The 21,231-nt window shown below is 40.1% G+C and overlaps 1 long non-coding RNA gene across 1 annotated transcript in view; it reads right to left on the minus strand.

Moving 5' to 3' along the window:
• Positions 1-19,650, minus strand: part of LOC143412765 (uncharacterized) — a 43,858-nt gene extending 24,208 nt beyond the window's left edge. Inside the window, exons 1-2 of the long non-coding RNA XR_013093303.1 lie at positions 19,283-19,650; positions 19,030-19,198 (exon numbers count right to left, since the gene is read on the minus strand). This is a non-coding gene — a long non-coding RNA (uncharacterized LOC143412765). The remainder of the gene's footprint in view (positions 1-19,029; positions 19,199-19,282) is intronic.
• Between the last annotated feature and the right edge of the window lie 1,581 nt (positions 19,651-21,231).

Raw genomic sequence — 21,231 nt, forward strand, 5'->3', positions numbered from 1 at the left:
CTTGGTGATGTGATGATATACAGTCCTGATCAAAAGGTTAAGACCACTTAAAAAAGGGCAAAAAATCCTATTTTGCATGGTTGTCTCTTAACAAGGTTCCAAGTATAGCTTTAAGATACAACAAGAAGAAATGGGAGATTTTTTAAAGTGATTATTGTTGATCACTTTAAAAAATATGTTGCGGCATAGTTGATGCAAGTGAGTGGGAACATTTCTCCAAGTGAAGACGGATGCACGAAGTGCATCTACTGTCAGAAACTGTTGTCGATTTTTATAAACTTTCTTTGCCATCCACCCCCAAAGGTTCTCATGTGGATTTAGATCATGGGACAAGTCCCCTGTCCTGTACTGTAGTGTTGTCCTGTTGAAAAACCCAGTCGTTACCACACAGACAAGGTCCCTCAGTCATGATAGATTCTCTTGGCAAAATCTGGACACTGCCAGCGGCTGCACCTCCTGAAGCTCCATTGTTCCACTGAAGGAAAAAGTACCTCAGACCATCATGGCGCCTCTTCCACTGTGGTGTGTAGAAAACATCTCAAGTGGGATGTGCTTGTCATGACAGTAATGTTGGAAACCATCAGCACCATCAAAGCAAAATTTTTTCTCATCAGAGAATAAAACTTTCTTCTACCTTTTAGTGTCCCATGTTTGGTGCTCTCCTGCCAAACGGTCACTTCTGTGGTGTTCATGGAAACGAGGCCTTTGAAGACGTATTTTGTTTTTGAAGCCCTTCAGTATCAGATGCCGTCTGATGGTTATGGGGCTGCAGTGGGCACCAGGAAGGGCCTTAATTTGGGTCGAGGATTGTCCAGTGTCTTAACAGACAGCCAACTGGATCCTCCAGCTCAGTGCTGATTACATTTTTTTTGGGTCTTCCACTTGCCTTTTTTGTTCCATAACCGTCAGGACCATTTCAACAACAATGGCGCACTGCAAGAGATCCCGCTTATGCAGTTCAACGACCCGACCAACAAAAATGGAACGTTGTTTGGCCTTTGCCACCAGAACATCATGACAGTGACAGGACAGAAGATGAAAATGAATCCACATTTTTGCACAGATTTGGCCTTTTAAAGGCACGGGGTCCTAAACTTTGATCAGCTGTAAAACAGCCTGTTTCAGTTTAAGGTTTGTTTTCAATAAATTGCATGCTCCTGTTTTGCCTTACTCCCATTTCTTCTTGTTGCATGTTAAAGCTCTACTTGGAACCTTGTTAAGAGCCAACCGTGCAAAAAATGTTTTTCAAATGGTCTTAAACTTTTGATCAGGACTGTACTTGGATTGGATGCAGCTGCTTGGTTACGTAAATTCATTCCATGAAGCTGTCTACACATTGTTCTTGAGCTAAGACTACATTAAATTGGTCTGTAGGGATAAACTCTGCAGAAAATTAGTGACCTCTGCACACTATGAGCCTCAGCATCCTCTGACCCCACTCTATGATTTTGTGTGACCTAATAAAAATTTCACAACAGGACTTGATCCACAGGTGACATCCTGTCATGGTACCACACAGGAATTCACTGAGCTGCTGAGAGTGACTTATTCATTCACAAATGCTTGATTTTATACACCTATAGCCATGGAAGTTATTAGAACACCTGAATTCAATCATTTGAATAGGCAAGTGAATACTCTTCAAATATAATGTACCAACACTGATAATATAGAGATGTTTTCATGTTCCCCCTGCAGTTGTGTATATGTCTCCGCCAGGTACTCTAGTTTCCAGTCACAATCCAAGGATACACATGTTAGGTTAATTAGTGATTCAGTACTGGCCATGGAGTGAGGTAAAGTGTATAGAATACAGAGCTATATGAATATGACTTTGCTTTTAGTGGCCAGATTGTGCATATTCTCTCATGGATATATATTTAACAGCACAGCCATTCAGTTAACGGCCTGTGGCAACCACGCCCACATAAGAAAATGATTCTAATGAGTGACCAAATTAATATACAGTATATTAGTTTTATCATAGTGTAAGTACTAGTCTCAGCCTGGCGACCCCTATCAAAGATGTCAGACATTGGCTCTGTGGAGACAAACGCAGGACTGTTATGAAACTGCAAGCACCCCGAGTGCATAAAACCTAAAAAAAAGTCACATGTTGCTCTAAATGCTCACTCTGCCTTCCCAGGCAAATTCAAATGGTGGAGAAAACAGAGCATCCTATAGCAGTTATGCTAATCAACTGCACTGAGGAAAAGCAAGTCAGTATGACAGCCTGTGTCTGTGATGTTTGTTTCTTCTGTGCATTCAGATCTCTTGGGCATGTAATGCAGCTATGCTTCCTGAGAGCTCCAAACAGCAGCACTGTTCAGCTGGTGACACCATTACAGTGAGTGATGGTCTGTCTGACAGGGGCGTCTGTCACCACATGCAGGAGGAGTCAGCGAACTGAACAGTCTCTCAGCAACTGAGGAGTTCTGTCTGTTGCCAGAGGGATAAATACTGTCACTAGTGTTTTTTTTTAAATTTTACTCTGTCTATTGTAGCATTTGTCAGCTGAACCACTTGATTATAGTCCACTATTTCACAAGCACTCACTTGCTGTTATTGAACTGTTAGAGCGTCTGAAGTGATCTCTTGGTTGTTGTCTCTCACGCAAGTGTCATCTGGACTTTATGTAGAGTTTAGCTCTCCCGTTTTATAAAGACGTCCCACCTGGCAGAATGATTATGTTTGACATTGAATACAAGCTTGCATATGTGTAGATTGTGAGTGTGCATGTCTTACCACTGTGACAAGCCCGAAGCTCATGGGAGCACCTTGAACTTGCACCTTTCAATACCTTGCAAATAAGATTAGAGCAATTTAATTAGGCAGAAAGCCACAGTAATAAAGCCATTAAATTAGTCACTGGTGCAGGGCAACAGTAGCAAGGAATCCCACTAATTAACCTGTGTCTCTTAGACTGTTACAGCCCAGCTTGTCATAATGACGACTTGATTCTCCACTGACCCCAGTATCCTGACCTTGTCCAAAGCAGTTAAATCTCATCTAGTGGTAAAATTGGCAGAGTTCATTATTATAAACATGAAAAGTGTGCAATGCTTTTGTTTTTTCCCCACTTAATGGTTATTGTAAAGGGTTGTAAATGTGACGGCGTATCTACAACACAGGCTTAGATAGCTGATCAGAGCTGAACTCTTCAAAATCTGTTTAGGTTTAAATGTAAAGTGGCTTTAAAGTTATATTTAACCTTGCTTCAAATGATGACTGTTACAACATTTTTCTGCATAATGCACAATCTTGTCATGTGCTTTATGAACAAAATCTATATATAAAACACAAACAAACAAAACATCAAGCAGTTTGTTGGCGTTTGTTCCTGAACATAGGGATACATTCTTGTTTTCTATGCCGCTTTCACACTACTTGCGGATCAAGCACCCGCTCTTCTTCCAAATCTGCTTTTAGTTCTTGACCTTAGCCTTTCTCATAGCAGTGCACATTCATAAACAGGAAAGTATAAAAATAAATATCAGCTCAAAATCAAAGTTGAGCTTGATTGCAGAAATAACAGCACCTTCTGAGTCCTTGTTCTACCCAGTCAAAAATAATTTAACACCCAACTATCCTAGATGTGTTTTTGTAATTTCTAAGGCAAGAAACAAACAAACAAGACATTATATTAATTACTTAAACTGCTCACATTTTCCTAAGATTGCAGCTAGGGGGCAAGCTAGCATAGAAAACGATCTCACTGAATGCCTCCCTGGGATGAAGGTTAAAAAACTCGGCTTTCATTGGTGGTACTGAGGGCTGGCATGTTAATGTATGAACATCATACGTTATTAAAATGGCTGATGGTCAGCATGAAGATGCCCTGCACATTACTGTAGTGCAATAAAGGTACAGGATGACATTTTTCTCCTCTATTTTCTTATAATGAGCATGTGCAGCCTTCAGTTTATCCGAGCCCTCATGCTAATGTCTCATTGTCTGGCTTACATTCTCAGAAACCCACTGAGGATCAGTAAGACATAAAACATGACATCTTAAAGATTTAACATGAAGGTCTGAGCAGCTCTCATGTTTTCTGCTGGTCTTTGACGCCGTATCCGTTTTGGGTGGGTAGTGCTTTTGGCATGTGTCGGCTGACTGCGGCACCCATGGGACTGTGCCTAGCCCCTGGCATTGTCATTCTTCATTGATCAGAGGGGAGAGGCTAACAAGGTCTCCAGGCTACATGCTGCTTTTTGCCTGCTGTTAGAAACCTGCTTCTATTGCTCAATCTCGGCTGGGGTCCTGTACTTCAAACATGCTAAATAGACCATCTTGTTCAAGACTTAAAAATAACAAAATAACAGCTTATGGAAACTTTGGCCCTCTTCCCACAGTTAAGTGAGGCGTGTCTAGAAATGTGAATTTCTGCCTCAACTTTCAAACCTATGACCCTTGACCTGGAAAGTGACCAAATGGCCCCACTGAAAAACTTTGCAAAAAGTTGAGAAAGTAAAGAGGAGAACATAATGTTTGACTTTTCATTGTGCCTCGCCCCAGGAAGCATTACCGCAAGCTGTTAAGAATGGATCAGATCACAAGAGTTGTCATAGGGAGCCAGAAGTCTGAATCCTCATCAGTTTTACAGCCGTCTTCCTTACAAAGACATTACCCATATGCTCTGCCATACCACACAGAAATAAGACGATTAAGCCAAAGAGCCGTGCTGACGCATATTTTTGAGTTATGACAGTCGACTATCTTATTATTCCCCAAGACATCCTGAGTTGTGGGTGACGTGCTGGTGCAGTAGTTAGTTGCTGTCACTTCACAGCAAAAAGACTCTGCGTTCAAAGCTCCTGGTTGATTGGGGCCTTTGTGTGTGCAGTTCACATGTTCTCCCTGTGGCTGTGTGGAGTCATGCCTGTTAGGCTAATTGGCGATTGCTCCTAGGTGTCCATGTGTGTGTGATTGTGTGTTTGGCGACCTGTACAGGTTGTATCCTGCCTTGTGTCCTATGTTAGTTGGGGTAGGTTCTGGTGACTCTAAGTTAGGTAAGTCAGAAAATCTGAATCTCAGCTTGTCTGAATGTCAGGTTGTCCCATGAGAAAATACTGACCAATAGATTAAAAGCTCAAAGCACTGACTTTGATTAATGGATTGGTACACTGTATCACCTGCCAGCTATCTAAAAAAAATGTTGGTTGCTGTTTTTTTGACAACGCGCAATTGCACAAATGATTCCTGCAGAGATGAAAGAAAAATCAAATGTTAACCAAATGTTAACTACAAAGCTAATTATACTGACTGCTTGCCAGGTTGCAAAGGTCGTCAGGCTGTGTACCTTTCTTTTTAAAATCATCGGCAAGCTTTATGTCTGACAGTTACTGATTGGTTAAAGTTAGCCCGCTATAGGCAGTGATAGACAGATGGTTTATCCAATCACCTGGTAAGTATTTCTTTATTTTTTTAATGTGCTGGCCTTTTCCAAACACTTTACAGAGACAGCCTTCCAGATGGCCCTGTGTATCAAACCATCTGGCACCTCAGGTTAGGTAAGTTGGCAACAGTTCAGTAAATAATTATGTGTAAAAAGAGCAGCAAAAACAGCAACTAGGGGTAGTAAAAATTTGCAAAATTACAGATAAATCTCAAAGGACAAGGCTGACAATCAATATGTAATGGGCGTGTTCTTTAAGTTCTTAGGCAGGATTGTATTAGAAGAATAAACAACCCCCCCAAAAAGTGGTAAGCATGGCATGGGCTTCTGAAAACCATGACTAGTGAAGGTGTTTAGTGGCTGCATCTACAAATACAAGTAAAACTCTACCTTACAAAGAAATATAACCACCTTTCGGTCCTGTAGTCAGATGATTTAAAATTTGAAATTCCTTTTGGAAATAACTGACGCTGTTTTTAGCTTGTTGAAGCCACCAGTAATGCTGATTAATGCAAAAGGTTTGAGAACAACATAGGCCCCCATTAATACATGGTTATCTTTTTCATATAGGGTTTTTCTCATTTCAGCAAGATAATGACATTAGCACCGAGAAAACTGGAGTCCAAAATGTCCGCAAGCAACCAGCTGGCAGCTCCATAGTGATGCACAACGAGTGAATAACTGCCTGTGTGTACATTGCTTCAATATTGAAGCAGCTGTCAGCCTTCCATGTGCATTAGCTTCCCACTGTTTCTGAAAAACCCCAAAAAACATGAAGAAGAACCCCAAAGTGTAGCGCAGCAGAAGAGAAGAGAAAACATTTTGCTTTGAAACTACAGCAAAGTTCCCAAACACTCCAAAGGGATGGTAAGAATCACGCAATGCACCTCATTAGGAAACATGACCCTGTCCCAGCTTTTACAAAATTTGTTGTTGGCTTAAAATTCAAGATGATTACATATTTAAATAGCAAAAACAATTACACAAGCAGAAACAATATTATTTTAGGTTTTGATATCTTGCCTTTATGAAGTTGTCAATTAAATATCACGTTGAACTAATTTGCAAGGCACTGCATTCTGCTTTTATTTAAATGCTAAATAGTCTGACTTTCTTTGTAAAGGGTGTTGTATAAAACATGAATGGAGGTACTGGAGGTACTGAGTTGGAGTTAAAAGGAACTGTGTGTAAAATCTCACTGCTAGATGTTAGTAGATTACAGATTTTAGTCAACTAAATTCTGTTTTCTTACCTCTTTTGATTCAAGTGCATAGCCACCTAGCCTTGTTAGCTTTTGTAGGATAAATACTTTTTATTCAGTCAAGAGAGAGGAAATTGAATTTTAGACTATTACCATAATGACTGTAGCTGGCAGCAGTGCTACTACTGTCTGTGTATAAAATATTTTTTGTACACACTATATTTTAAGATATTTGAATAATATCAACACTTAGCATTAAAAAAGATGTTGTTTACCTCAGCTGTCAATATGCCAGGTGTCCATATCTCTTTACTTCAGAGGAGGCTTTAAAACTTTGCAAAAGGAGTCCAGTACAAGTTGATGAGTTAGTGAACCACATGTCTGATGACAGCGACACTGAGGTGTGGTGTTGAACATTTCTGGGCTCCTGTTAGCTGGCATTGGTGAAACTTTCTCTGAAGTGAGAATGCAATTAAACTGTTTTTAGCCATGTTTGTTGAGGTTTTCGTATGTTAGAACCCTGACTTTAGTTCAGGAAATGAGGCTTGAGGTGAGGAGGAAGAGGATAAAGTGGAAATCAGGGAGGAAAGAGAGCAGTGGTGGAGGACGAGAAAAATATCATGAGAAGGAGATGATGAAAATATACATGGACAAATTTTAAATGTTCATATATAGTTGGAAAGTTCTTTTTTGTGATCTTTAAATTTAAACTAAAAGTGCCCACTGCTGTGTACTTTTAATGGATTCCTTCTAAATTAATGCGAATGCATCAGTTTGTTGGAAGATGTAATTACACACTAATCGATATTTCTTTTTTCTATAAATATCCTAAAAAATGGCTGTATTTTTAAGGAAAAAATTATTTTTAAGGCCTCTTTACTTAATAATGACATAAAAATGTCATTTATCAATTATATTCCTTCCTTATATGGTTAGGAAGAGAACTGCTGCTCAGCCTGGTCATCTTGACCTCAGCTAAAATGAGAAAGCAGTATCAACATGTTGCACTGACTACTGAGAATGCATACTCAGGATAACATGATCTGAGGGAAATTCTACTGGACGTGGTTCATTTGGTCAAAACAGTCAGATCGGTTTGGGTATTTATGCCTCCAGTATGCCTCCAGTCTTCAGTTTTGTCTTCCTGATAGCTCATGCCTTGCTCCTCTGTAATAAAATCCTTTTGCTCAGAAGCTCACTCTTCTGCAGTGTCTTTCCGCTACAGTGTGCACTATCTGGATGTCAAGACAACAATAACTCTGAGGTGTATAATCAATGCAGAACATATTTTTCAGGGGCTACATTGCTTCTATGAAAAAGATGAAATCTGAGGGTGAACCGTATTAAAAACCCACCTTGTAGGCATAGTGATTACCACTAAAATCCTTGCGCCCATCCAGCTTTCCTCCTGTTTCCCCCTCTTGTTCCATCTTTGTCTTTATGCATGTAAAGTGATCCCTTCTACTAGAGTTCTCTGCCATCATGAATTTAAGTGAAATTATGTACAGAGCATAGCTAATTAGATTGCCTCCGAATCGTCAAATCCAGTGTGGTAATCCTGGCCCTCGTACCTGCAACCTGCATAGCAATCATCTCTGCCTGTGACCTACTCCGCCGACCCGCTGCTTGCCCTCTCTCTCCCTGCTTCCTCATTAGCGGCTGGTTCTCAATGAGGAAAATCCATTAGTAATCCTACTATCTTGCACAGCGTGAATCTGGATTTTTCCACTCTTCTGCATACGCTCAGTTACGCTCTGCAGTTTGCATGCACACGCAGGCGTAAGCGCACTTTTCAGGCTGACATATTTTAATTTTTGCTGTCACTATTCTTACTCCTGGCATTCTGCTCATGTCTCTCAGGGGCTTCACGCGCGTCACTCTCTCTCTTCCTCCACATGTCTGTGAAATACCCAGAGAGCAGCACATACACGCTCCCCTCCCACGCGCTCCTCCTCTGGCACACAGTGCATCTATGCTGGGTGAAACCGTGGTCAGAAGATGTCTCTGCTGCTTGGATCTAAATTGGCCAGCCCTGAACTCCACATGCTTCAGAGGATGGCCTGTGGTAACAAGTAGAAAGAGGTGAAGCCCCAACATTGCGCAATTCCAATTGCTCATTGAGTTTGTGGGGCGACTTTGCTGCTCACAGGGCGGCGGAGGCGGGGTTGGTACAATCAAACAAATCGTGAATATTTATCTGTACATATGTCTCACGTGAATATTTATGTCATCCGTCTACGAAGCTAGTGGAGTAATTGCAGTATCAGAGTACACAGATGCCTCAGAGGCATAACTCAGGGAGGCCTGAGTTAGAGCATTTTCAGTATGAGGAAAACAGACTCCTTAAATAAAATGCTACAAAAGTAAGAGAATAAAAGCAGTGGCAGCCTGAAGCCATTGTATACATTAAGCACTGGGTTATTAAACGTATAATAAAGTAATTCTGCCAACACACAGTATTGAAACCTGATGGGGTAATAACACAATTAATCTATTTTTTTTAAACTGTAAGCAATATGACACAAACTAGACTAAATGACACCCATTAGGTTGCTGTGATAAAGCCACGTTCTCTTCATCTTCATCCCCTAATGACTTATTTTTTGTGCTGTTTTTCTTCCTAATTGAAAATGTCAGGAAAACGTGTTTAGCACAAACAAAGCATAGCTAATTGTGGCTGAAACAATGGCAGGTGTGAGAAATCAATTACCCTGCGTGACATGCTTGTGTGACTACAGTGTCAGTGCATATATGATCGGGTCCATAAGTATTTGGACAATGACCCGGTTTTTGTATTTTGGCTTCTGTACGGCACTGCTGTGCATTTAAATCAATCAACGTGATTGAAGTGCAGACTTTCAGCCTCAATTCAAGGGGTTTAACAAACATTTACATTATCCGCACGTGAGACTTGCTCCTTCATCACTCAGTGACAATTTAAGCAAGCGCTGAAGATGCATTTGGCAGCTTTTCACTGGAAATCTCAATATGATGTTCAAAGAGATGTGGATGCAAGTGACTAAGGTTGAAAAACCTAAAAGAAATCCTATCAGAGAGACGGCAAAAACTTATATATATTATGTTCTTAAAAACCAAAGAAAACATCTAAATTGGATGATCTGAAATTCTGAATTATTTCAGCTGTTAAGAAAAACAATTTCACAACATCTGTTCAAAGTCAAGAGCACTCTTGAGAAGATCGGTGTACCACTGTGAGACTTGTTCATGACTGTAAATACAGCTACCAAGCCTTTACAACAAGGTGCAAGCCACTGGTTACACTCAAAGAACAAGAATGCCAGATCAGATTTAGTCAGAAAACATCTAAAAGAGCCACCACAGATCTGAAAAACAAATCTTTGGATCAACCCTGACTAGAATGATTGGAGGAGGAAAGTATGGAGAGAGAGAGAGAGAGAGAAATGGCTCGTTGCTCATGAGCAGGATGAATTGTGACGTGTACAGGGCCACACTATCTGCTCAGATTCATCCAAATTCTGCAAAACTAATTGGACAGTGTTTCATAATGAAAACAGATTTAAAGAATGATTGTAATTGTAACAGCTGTTAAACCCATTGAATAATTGAAGCTGAAAGTCTGTGCATCAATCAAAACATCATAATCTTATCCTAATCATGTTTTCCAAACCTGAACATGACTTCTACAGAGCATCCTTCTGTCACAGCTCAGCAGGGAAACTACTAGAGATGAATGTGAGCCTCAGCTGAAACTATGCACTGAACAGAGGTTCTGCATTTTCTTTCCCATTCATGTGTTGGTGAAAGTTCAAAAACATTGCATAGATCAAGACGTATATAGGCGCCTCAGTATCTGTCAGGTTTTGACTTTGGGGGTTGATTACTTGGCTTGGTTTGGTATTTATCTCTCTGTTACTTCTTAGTGGTTATCGGTTTATTTCAATATTTTAAATGAGTTCCTTTTGTTGTATTTCATGCCTTTGGTTCTCTGTTTTAGTTGACAACTTGTTAATCCCCTTTTCTATTTCCCATTGTGTTCCTCTCATCTCTATGTTTATATTCTCTCTCTCCATCAAGTTTGCATGTCCTGAGAGGGTCATTCAATACTTCCTGTTTTAGTTTGGTGGTCTTTGGTCTCTTGTGTGTCATGTCTAGCTCAGTTTCATCTGTCTTGTCATTAGTGTCAGCCTTGTTCCCACTTGTTCCGCCATCATCCTGAGTGTGTATACATAGGGTGTGTTCCAATAGTCTATTTTGTTTAGGAAGGATAGGAAGGTTCCCATCTGAAAGACATGACCCAGAAATATCTGTGTGGCGGCCGTAATAATTGCGGTTCCAATTCTCAGTGTGCAGCTCTTTTCTTTTCCTAAGTTTTTAGCAATCCTCCTACCCACTTTTCACACACCGATGATGTTTTCATCAAGGTCAAGGAATAGGACTAGGACATAGGAGGTACTTTTGAAATGCACCCATTGTCTTTCCTTCCCCTTTGCTGTGTTCTCCGTCAAACTGTGTGTCCCAGCTCCTCTTTCTCCCATAAAATACTGTTAATTGGAGTATTTTCTCCTGGCTTATATTACGTTATTTTGTATGTTCTCAGCAATAAAGCTGCTTTTGAGTCCTCCTCTGCCACACAGTCGGCCTTGTCACTATGAATTTAAGATAAATTGTCCTAAACAGATTTACAAAAAGACAGAATAAAAGCAATAATAGGCAATAATAGGCAATAGGCAAACTCTCCAGGTACCAAAATTAAATGATTTGAACAGTAACAGATTTAATTGCCAAATCCTATGTTGCTACGTCTATTTGTATTTAGACTTAGCCTTTTTGCTTATCTATGTAACCACTGCTGATTGAAATGCTTGTTTTGGACAGGGAACATTTGCAGATGAGATTTTTAGTCTAAAGAAAAATATTTTCCTGCTTAAATAAAGAATATCTGCCTTTGCTTTTCTAATTTCCTTTTCTAATGACGGTGGTTTTAAAAGCTTCCCAACCTTGGATTAAAGGAGTGTCCTTCAATGCACCACCAAGAAGAATGTTCCTAATTGCAACACATGAATATGATACACATGTGGAGCACACAGGAAAACTAAGGTCGCTCTAATGTTCTTTTTGATAAATAGCATATTTTTAGAACATTTCAAACCTCTGTTAGTTGGACTTCAAATTACCTTGAAATGAACCAAGACTTAAAGGCTTAGTTCTCCTGATTTTTCCAGTCTGTGCACTTAGAGATATAAAATGTCAGTATTTTAGTGGGAAATTAGCAGGAAGATATGAAATTCACCAAGGTTATAGTGAATTTGCTGCTGAATTAATGTATTTTTCTCATATGGGCAAAGGCCAAATGAGGCTAAATGGAAGTTCCAACCGGCACTTAAACATGCTAGCCCGCAGCCCTAACCTTGACCTAACCTTGACATTCCTTCATTGCACCCACCACAGTGGGCCCTTCTGCCATTTCAAGTGAGAATTGCATGTGGCCTTTATTCCGTCTAGCCCTTGATCATGCAGATAATGACTTTAGGCAGTTAGACTGATGGACTTGGGAAGCTTCTGCATGCATGTCAGCCAGCAGATGGGATAAAGAGATCATTTGCCTCGTCAGGATGAGAAGCTAATGCAGGAAGTGTTTTATGATGTAATGTAACAGGCTTCAATTAAAGGAGTACATATAGGTAGGGCAAGGTTATGCCTGGATGCATGGAGTTATACTTTGATATATACGTCACACATACTTGAGCTTTCAAACACAAGCTGCGTCAAGTATGCAAAGCAGGAAATGCATGTAGGCAGCAGGAAGAAAGTGGAGATCTGCTGATGTCTAACTGTGTAATGAGTCGTTTTTTCACATTCACAGCGACAGGCAGGGTCAGACCAGCTTTTATATGATAAAAAACACACAAACCTCAACATACTGTAAAGTACAGTATTGCTGCAGATGTCCCTGACTCTGCAAACTGTACTTGTGGAAGTAGATTTAGTCCATGAATAGTAGTGGAGGTCACCTCCTGTAAAGTCACAACGATGCAGAACTGTTCTGACACACGTTGTATTAACTCTAAAATGTCAGAGCAAATTATCCTCTTTTTGTCTCCCTATATTTCATGCCCTCTTTCTTTCCCGTGCTCTCTTTCTTGCTTGCACAGGAAATTTAGTGGGATGCTTACTCTCCGGAGGCGATTTCTCTTCTTCTCACACTCGAATCCTCCAGCACAACATGTCTCACGCTAGATCATAGCTGGGTTATGTTAGACTTCACTCATTTGCAATCATGGAGTGCGAAGACTGGCTAACATATAAAGTACCCAGGGAAGAAGTGTGCAATGCATAGAAATTCAGGCCTGATCTTCACCTGAAAGTCTAAACTAGAGCCTGGCTTTTTCCTAAGCATGAAATTAAGCATAAAGCCACGTGACCCATGTGAATAGGTGAATCAGTTCACATTAAGAACATATATTACATAACCCCCACCCCCTATTCAGCTTTGTTCTCAAAGATGAGTATATTTTAAGCACAAGGATAGAATGAAAATAATATGTAGTGAAGCACAATACAGCTCCAGCTATTGAAAAAATATACATCATATGCACCACTGTTACGCTTGCAGACATATTCTTTTATTACCAATGGACACGGGTATCTTTTTTCTTTATTTAACCACCTTACTGCTGTAGCTGAGATGTAACGCATTGAGTGAGTTGCAGTAAACTTTCTCAAAACTGCATTGCATTTATTTATTTATTTTTTCATTAACCTCCTAAGACCTGAACTCTTCCAATGGCATGCATTTTTAACTTCTCTTTGATATTTGGGCATATTGGGACCTGATGAATGTAAAAACAAAGAATTGCCAGATTTCTTTTTTTTTTCTTTTTTTTTTTTACCTGTTTTTTGTTTCTGACAGAAATGAGATCCACACATCCACAGTGGCAGTATATCAGGCCCCTGTAGAGCAAAATTTAGTATTTTGGTCTAGACAACCCAAAATGTGATGTCGACATATGTGGACGCCAGGTCCTAGGAGGTTAAATTGAATTTCTGTAATACTAAGGTCCTATATGTCACTGTTTTAGTGGAGCAATAATCAGTGGGACACCACTAGCGAGCATGTTGCATGGACTCCACACTAGTAAGGCCCATTCCTCTATAGCTCTTTTCCCTGTGCTGAATTATATGTTTTAATATATTATATTTTGCTTTGCTACGTATTCATTCATAAGGTTAAAGGTCCAAATCATGGTTTTGATTACTTTGAACAAGAAAAAGAGTAATTTAAGCTGCCTTTTTATCAGTTATACCACACATGAATGTATTTTCACTTGGTAAACAGGGATGGAAAATGCACTTTTGTAAGAATACGTGTTTTGTAATTGATAATTTATCTCTCGTAGTGGGGATTTAAATATTATAAGTGGTTATCAGTTCGGTTTATTTTTAAGCATACCTGGCTTCATACTCATCTCAGTTTTATCCCGCTGTTACATTTGATTTTGAAGTGGCAGTCGAGGGAAACCTCATCATTGTTTTTATACTTTTATGTTGTTATAAATTGTGAACGAGAGTTGCATGGACTCCGCACTAGGATGGAAGAGTGGCCCACTGCTGTGTGTGTTCACTGATTTTGCTGCTACATCTTACAGAAAATAAAGCCAGTTTTTGCAAGCAGTCCCACGACTGCGTTGTTGACACTACACAGTCTATCAATTCATAAAGGCTACACTGCCACAACTACAGACTAGTTTACCAAACAGTAACTGAAAATAGACCCCTTTAGTTTTTAGATTTACTCTTGCTTAAGCATGTTTTGCAGCAGACTTGGGTTTCCAGCTACTTTAGTACATATCTTTTTACAAAAAAAATACTGATACTGAAATATGTTTTGATTTATTGTTTCAGATACTGAAATGTAAGGTCAGAGGCAGAGGGGGTGTGAAAGGCACCACAGGTCCTTCACTGACATGGAATCAGAGGGTATTACGGCATGCGCTGCAGCCATTTGGCATCCAGCTCTCCAAGGTGACCTATATTTAGAGGTTAAGTGCATTCAAAATGGACTTGAGACAGAGATGAATTACCAAAGGATTGGATTTTACCTTTTTAAGGGTTTGTCTAAAATTAGAAAACTATAGACCCAAGTCAAGAGACCCTTAGCGCCCACTTGTGTTCCTAATCCAAGACACAAAATGCAGTCATGAATGATTGACACAGATATGTGACATCCCATATGTGGTTCGAGAGCACACTCTCTTGTTCCCAGAGAGAAGGCCAGTTCACCGTGCAGATGGCCTCAGCTGTGGCACATTGGCTTACGCTCTGTTCTGCTTTTGGTGACCCTGCTCTGTGCCGACTTGGGTAACCGCTGCAGCTGTGGTGAACCTCTGCCACACACTCCCGAGCAGTTTCCCTCAATATCCGACTCTCTTTCCCTCAAAAAAATACACACAAGCAAACAAGCTCTTAGTCTCCTGGGATTTTCATCGTCATCTGTGAATTCAAAGTGCCACTGGAAACATATGGCTCTCTTCTACTGGAACACCTCTCCGGGGTTTTAACCGGTACAGTAACACAAAGGACCCCTTGACTTCAGTGTTTAGCACCACCATTTGAGCTTTATTCATAAAAAATATGTATGATAATTTATTCCTGCACATTTTTATTTTTCAGTCATATTATTATTGTTTATTAATTTATTTTTTAACCAAGGATGATATGGTTCTTGTCTTTGCCAGCTTTGAATCCCAAGGACAACTGAAAGATTCCTTTGGCAGCATGGAGACTCACAAAAACTCAATTTGTTTATGCATGTAGGTCGATGAAAAAGAAACTCTTATTTACAAGCATAACCTTGGAGGAGAGAGATTTTTCTCTTGAGTGGGAATGGGAGGGGATAAAGAATAACGTTCACGCAGTAATGGGAAAAAAACAACACCACTCTGAGGGACCATATAAGACAGTGATAAATACAAGCATAAATATTCCCCCCAAAAAAGTGCAGAGTTGCAGCCCAACACGTTGTCAAAATAAAATGAAAGAAGGAGGAACAATGAAAATGGATTAGGCAATAAATAATAGAAAGCATGAAGTGAGGTGACACAACAGAACTGAAACAACAGAACAGCAGGATGGCAAAATCGAGAGAAGCTGGGAAAAACAGCCACAGTCATCAGACCAATAATATATATATATATATATAAATGTTTTTTTCTTGCAGTACACCCAGTAACTTATGCAAATAATGAGGCAGAGTAATATTAATAAATCTGCATTCAGCCTTAAAAAATTCAATAAACCTTAACAACAACAAAAAACCTCTCTCTTCTCCTCATGCAAAATACCACTGGTATAAAAACACTTAGAGCTGTGATAGACACAAAGCTTTGGATGCCAATGCCGCCTTTAGGCTTTTCACTACATCTGCTCCACACTCACAAAGTGATAAATCCAATTTCTGAATTTACAAACAAGAGAAGATTGTGTCATGACAGAGGGCTAAAGGCGCTATATCGCGCAGATAGGGTGTCTTGTAGGGCACACGCTGCAAACTCTCAATACTTGTTGACTACAGCAGTTTGTTTTGAACCCAGCAACGCTGACAAAAGTTACAATACAAGGTCCACTACCTTTATAAATACACTCTATGGCCAAATGTATGTAAACACATAAGATATTACATTCATATCATACTATTGACTCACCGTGGCCGCGTGCCCGCTGCTTTAAAAGCCTCCACTTTTCTGTGAGGGCTTTAATACAGGCAGTCAGAACTTGGCTGTATAGAGATTTGCCCTCTATACAAGACCATTTTTTCATTAATGGGGACGATGATGACAATAGTATTTTTCTCTATAGTATTTACAGCAATAATAGAAAAATGTACCTTAACAAAATAAAAAATTAAATAGGCTGATTTTTCCTTTTCTTTTGGCAAACCTTGCTATCAAGTAGAAACACAATGTTACCTTCAGAAACAACCTAATTCGTTCTTCAGGGGGTCTATTGTTGTGTGTGTTGCCTGTTTACAAAAGATGAACTTAGCTTTCCGCACTGACAAGTGAAACCAGCTGGGTAATTGCTTGAAGCGTTGAAAACAGAAATGTGGTTGCATAGACTATGAGAGGTTTTTTTATCTACCTATTCGGAACCATGATAACAGGGTTCTTGCTGATCGGAGCTGGCTTGGCCCTGGCTTATCGGAGAATTAAGAAAGTGGAACCGGCTGTTCAAACCCCCCCGAGGCTGCCCGCTGGGATTGAAACGATGGGACGAGGCGCGACTTCTTAGAATGGGCTCACTGAGTGCAGCATGGTTAAGACCTTGGAGAAGCTTACGGCTGCCGTGAATACTCAGAATAAGACCTCTGAGCGAAAGTTGGATTACATCGCGGAACAGCTCACTGCAGTCGTGAGTTCTCAGAATCGGCTCTCTGAACACAAGAATGACAAGACCACGGAGCGCAAGTTTGATACCATCAAAAAGAAGCTCGCGGCTCTCCAACGGGAGATTGAGAGACCAGTGTTGGAGTGTTAAAGAACAGTTTTGAAATTCTCATGAGCTGCTCGCATAAAAGAAAAATCAACATCAACATCATAATGCGGATATCCCCTCGGTGCCAGCTGTGGGCTCAAGGCTGGAGCCGAACAAAAACTCCCTGATAACTTAGCCTGATAGGGCGAAGGACACTGTCTCAGCTGAACTATGGACACGCACACACATACACTTACACTGATAAGCACTCACACATCCCCCCCTCCCCTTCCAATGCCTTCAATGCTTGTTGCCTCCTGGGAACACGAGGCGGGTCTGGGCCCACGCTGGAGAGACGGCACAGTGGCAGGATGGCTGCTGTGTTGCCTGGGATTACTCCTCACCCCCTACCCAACCCTGTTGCTGGTCACGTGCTCTATAATGTTGTGCTGTGGACATTTATGTGCTTTCTGTGCAGAGGAGTTTTTTTGTTTCCTGTTCTCATGCTGTCCTCCTATAGCCCAGCATGAGTAGAGGTCTCTTTTTTTCCTCTTGTACTTTCCCATTGTAGTGTACATTTCAGTGTTTTTTTCTGTAATGCAACCGTTCTCTGACTTGTATCCCCATGTGATGTCTGTGTTGTGTGTGTAAGGTCGGGGGGCGGGTTCATTCCACTGCAGGGCAACCTGCCACTGCATGTGGCGAATAAAATTTGAACTTGAACTTGATATGATGTGAAATGATATGCAGATACATAGATTTGCGTGATTTGTGTAGCAGCGAGATGGCAGGGACAGACTGGAAGCCTGGACCTCACGTACCAAAAGGGTGACAACACAGTGGCCATGTCTATCTTTTATTTACAGTCTATAGATGCTAATGGACATTTTTTTATCTTAGAGAAAATGTTCAGTTAGTGATATCTATCTATCTATCTATCTATCTATCTATCTATCTATCTAGTGAATGGACACTTTTGTTATGAGCATGCAACTTTTAAAAAACAATGTACCATACGTTTCTCTGTATAGTTATTTTGAATATCAAGAAATATCACAACCACTGAGACTACATGTACATGCATATATAATATATTACAGCCTACAAGTGCAGTTTTTAGGCTTTTAAAAATTATTTATGATGTTTTATATTCAAATTCTAATCTCATAATATTCTTTGAAGCTAAATGTTGGTTGCTTGTTTAAAATAGTCCACCTGAATTATTAATACAATTTAATCTTTAGTGTTACACGCTTGTATTACCTTTTAAGTAAGTCATACTGTAACTTTTTCTGGGCAGAAAGTCAACACACTTAAACCTGAAGAGATGTGGAGGGAAGGTAACAGTTCTGACTTATTGCTCCAGACTTTCAGACTGGAATTATGCAGCCATTGGGAAAAACACCTATTAGTCTACGGTAACACACTCGCCCAACTCCGGTCTCTCTGCTCATGGGTCCACTTAGTGAGTCCATGAGGACTTAAAGCTGTTTCACAATCATCAAGTGCGTTGCGATCTTTCACGGGCATCTTTTCTCTTTATTCACATATTTCTGGAGACTTTGCCATTGGGAATTACCCCTAGTTCATAGTGTTGTAACATTAATCATGGGGTTACGAAGGGAGGTCTTAGAATAAAAAGTTAACAAACAATCATAACTCTCTAAACACAGAGACAACAGCTGGTTTATTCTTTATGTTGCAGTTATTTTCAATTTGTTTTCACTTGTTGTGTAGTTTTGTAGAAAATCAAGGTTTGGATTAAAATATGCCAGGTCACAACATTAACCCTGAAAACATTAAGCTTAAGAGTATCCAGAGTGTCTGAACCGAAGTCTCATTATGGCTCCAATAACAATAATTATGGTTAAAAATAATAATTATTTTTAGGGTGGTAAGATAAAATTCTGGCGTGATTAAACGATGCCTAAAAATCACCTTTTGGATCTTGGCTCTGTGGAGGGCAGTGAGTTTAACATACCAAACTCATAAAAAGAAGGCCTGGTTCTTCTCCTTTTCTTTCCTTTTCACTCTCTCCCACTCGTCCTTCTTCTTTCTCTCGTCAGGTGGTGAGAAGGGCAGGCTTCAGTCACAGGAGGCACCTCGCTGTATACAAGGAACGGCTTGACACTCCATTCTCCACAAGATCGCTGTGACCAGTCGTGGTGGTAATCGGGCTCGTTAAAGTTTGCTCCTTGTACCTTCCTGTCAGCTTTTGACATTGCTTTTCTCACCTGGGAAACAACTAAAGGATCTTCTAACCTCCAGACGTTCCTGTTTGTGGATAAAACTCACCTGTTGCTCGTCGTCACCGTTACCTGCAAACTGATGGAAAGAATTCATTACTCGTTTTCTCCAGTCTGGCAGCGTTCCTGAAAAGAGACTTAACTGTTTCGCAGTCGCCTGCTCCTAAGCTCCAGCTCCTGAAAAACTTATTTTATATTATAAAAACAACTGGTCATTAGGGGTTAGGGTCTTTGCTATTATGGCAAATACCTTATATCACTCAGTAGTTTTATGAAAACATTCAAAAAGGCTTTTCCCAAACAGCTAAAAAGTTTAATAACAGCATTTCTCCAGAAACTTTGAGACTCATTATAGTTTAGCTTGAATGCCAGCATTCATTGTTAGGAATAAGCAATGTGCCCCTGTTTTCTAAGGTAGAAAGTAAGGATGGGTGTGTAGAACTTCTGACATCTAAACATAACTTTGGCATGAGCTGGAGGTTTGCATCCAATCACAGACCTGCAAGCATCACTGTTAGAATATATTTCTATCAACTATAATATAAAATCTATAGTTTATTTATTTGCCATTCAAATGATGTTTCATTTCAACAATTCTGTAGGTCAAACTTTCCAGTGTGGAGTAACAATGACTCTGTCCTTGCTTTTAAAGTTACTGTTTTAGTCTTTTTTCATAATTTCTACCCACGCAACACCGCCATCACTATTTGCTGCCAGTTACGGCTCTAAATCAATAACCTCAACTGCCTTTAAATGCCTCTCAATCTAAAGGACCGTGCAGAAAAGCTAAATAAAAGCCAAACAAAGAATGTTGGTTTATGTAACATCGAAATGTGAGAAAGGACGGCATCAAGGAACAAAAAAAAAAAAAAGAGGAGATTTTGCCATGGAAACAAGCTCATGTCAAGCAGTCTCATTTTTTTCCCCAAGTACAGACCTAGCATTACTGTTTTCAAAGTAATGCTGCTTCAATACTGTGGTATGTAGCCTACATACTGCGTTTCATCTGGTATAAAAAATTCAGAACATGCGTTATATCACCACCAGACCCACAGAGACATGAATATCAAAGCACATTCTCTTGGTTTTGTTTCATAACATCCATACAATTCTCTTTCTACCTCTCCTTTGCTACCCGGCCGCTCACTGACACAACATATGTCTGCAGATTCTGCACATGGACCCTGCACTCCCATAAAAAACAAACACTAGTCAGTGTTGAAACAATGGCGTCAGATGAGCACTCACTCCTCCTCTTTTCCCCTTCAACTCCTCCCAGCTTGCAAATGAACACAGTTGCCTCGTATGAGATGCTGCTAACTCAAAGACCATCGCTGCCGTAGCCAAGACAACACAGCATATGATATATTCCCTCCTGATATTAAAAACAAGTGGGATGAGCAGAGGGTTCGTCTGGGCTCTCTTATCTGACTTCTGAGAACCTTCCTCTTCCTCCCACCCTGCATCCCCGATGCTCCCTCTTGCCTCTCTTCTTCTTCCTGCTCTCGTGATCATCGCAGTGATAACGCCGAGTGATGAAGGGGGAGGTATGAATTCTGGAGGGATAACGATGTGTGCTAAAGTCACCCAACTCACCCATCCGTAGTCCCCCCCAGATGCTGTTCTTAGATCGACATATTTGATATACACAGTTATTTCTTTTTTCTTGGGCACAACAGGCAGTGAAAGATACATGATTATTATCTGACTATAGCCAGTTTATATCGTATTTTCTCATATACAATCAATACCTACATGTATATGTGTGGAATTTCTTTATTTACACTACATCTACAGTGCTATAAAAATGATTTCCTCCCTTCCTGACTTGTCACACTAACATGATTTAGGTCATCAAACAAATGTTAATACTGTCCAGAGATAACCTGTGTAAATACAAAATCTAGTTTTTAAATAATGATTTCAGGTTTTAAGAC

The sequence above is a fragment of the Maylandia zebra genome, linkage group LG15, assembly GCF_041146795.1.
Source record: "Maylandia zebra isolate NMK-2024a linkage group LG15, Mzebra_GT3a, whole genome shotgun sequence".
NCBI classification, from domain to species: domain Eukaryota; kingdom Metazoa; phylum Chordata; class Actinopteri; order Cichliformes; family Cichlidae; genus Maylandia; species Maylandia zebra.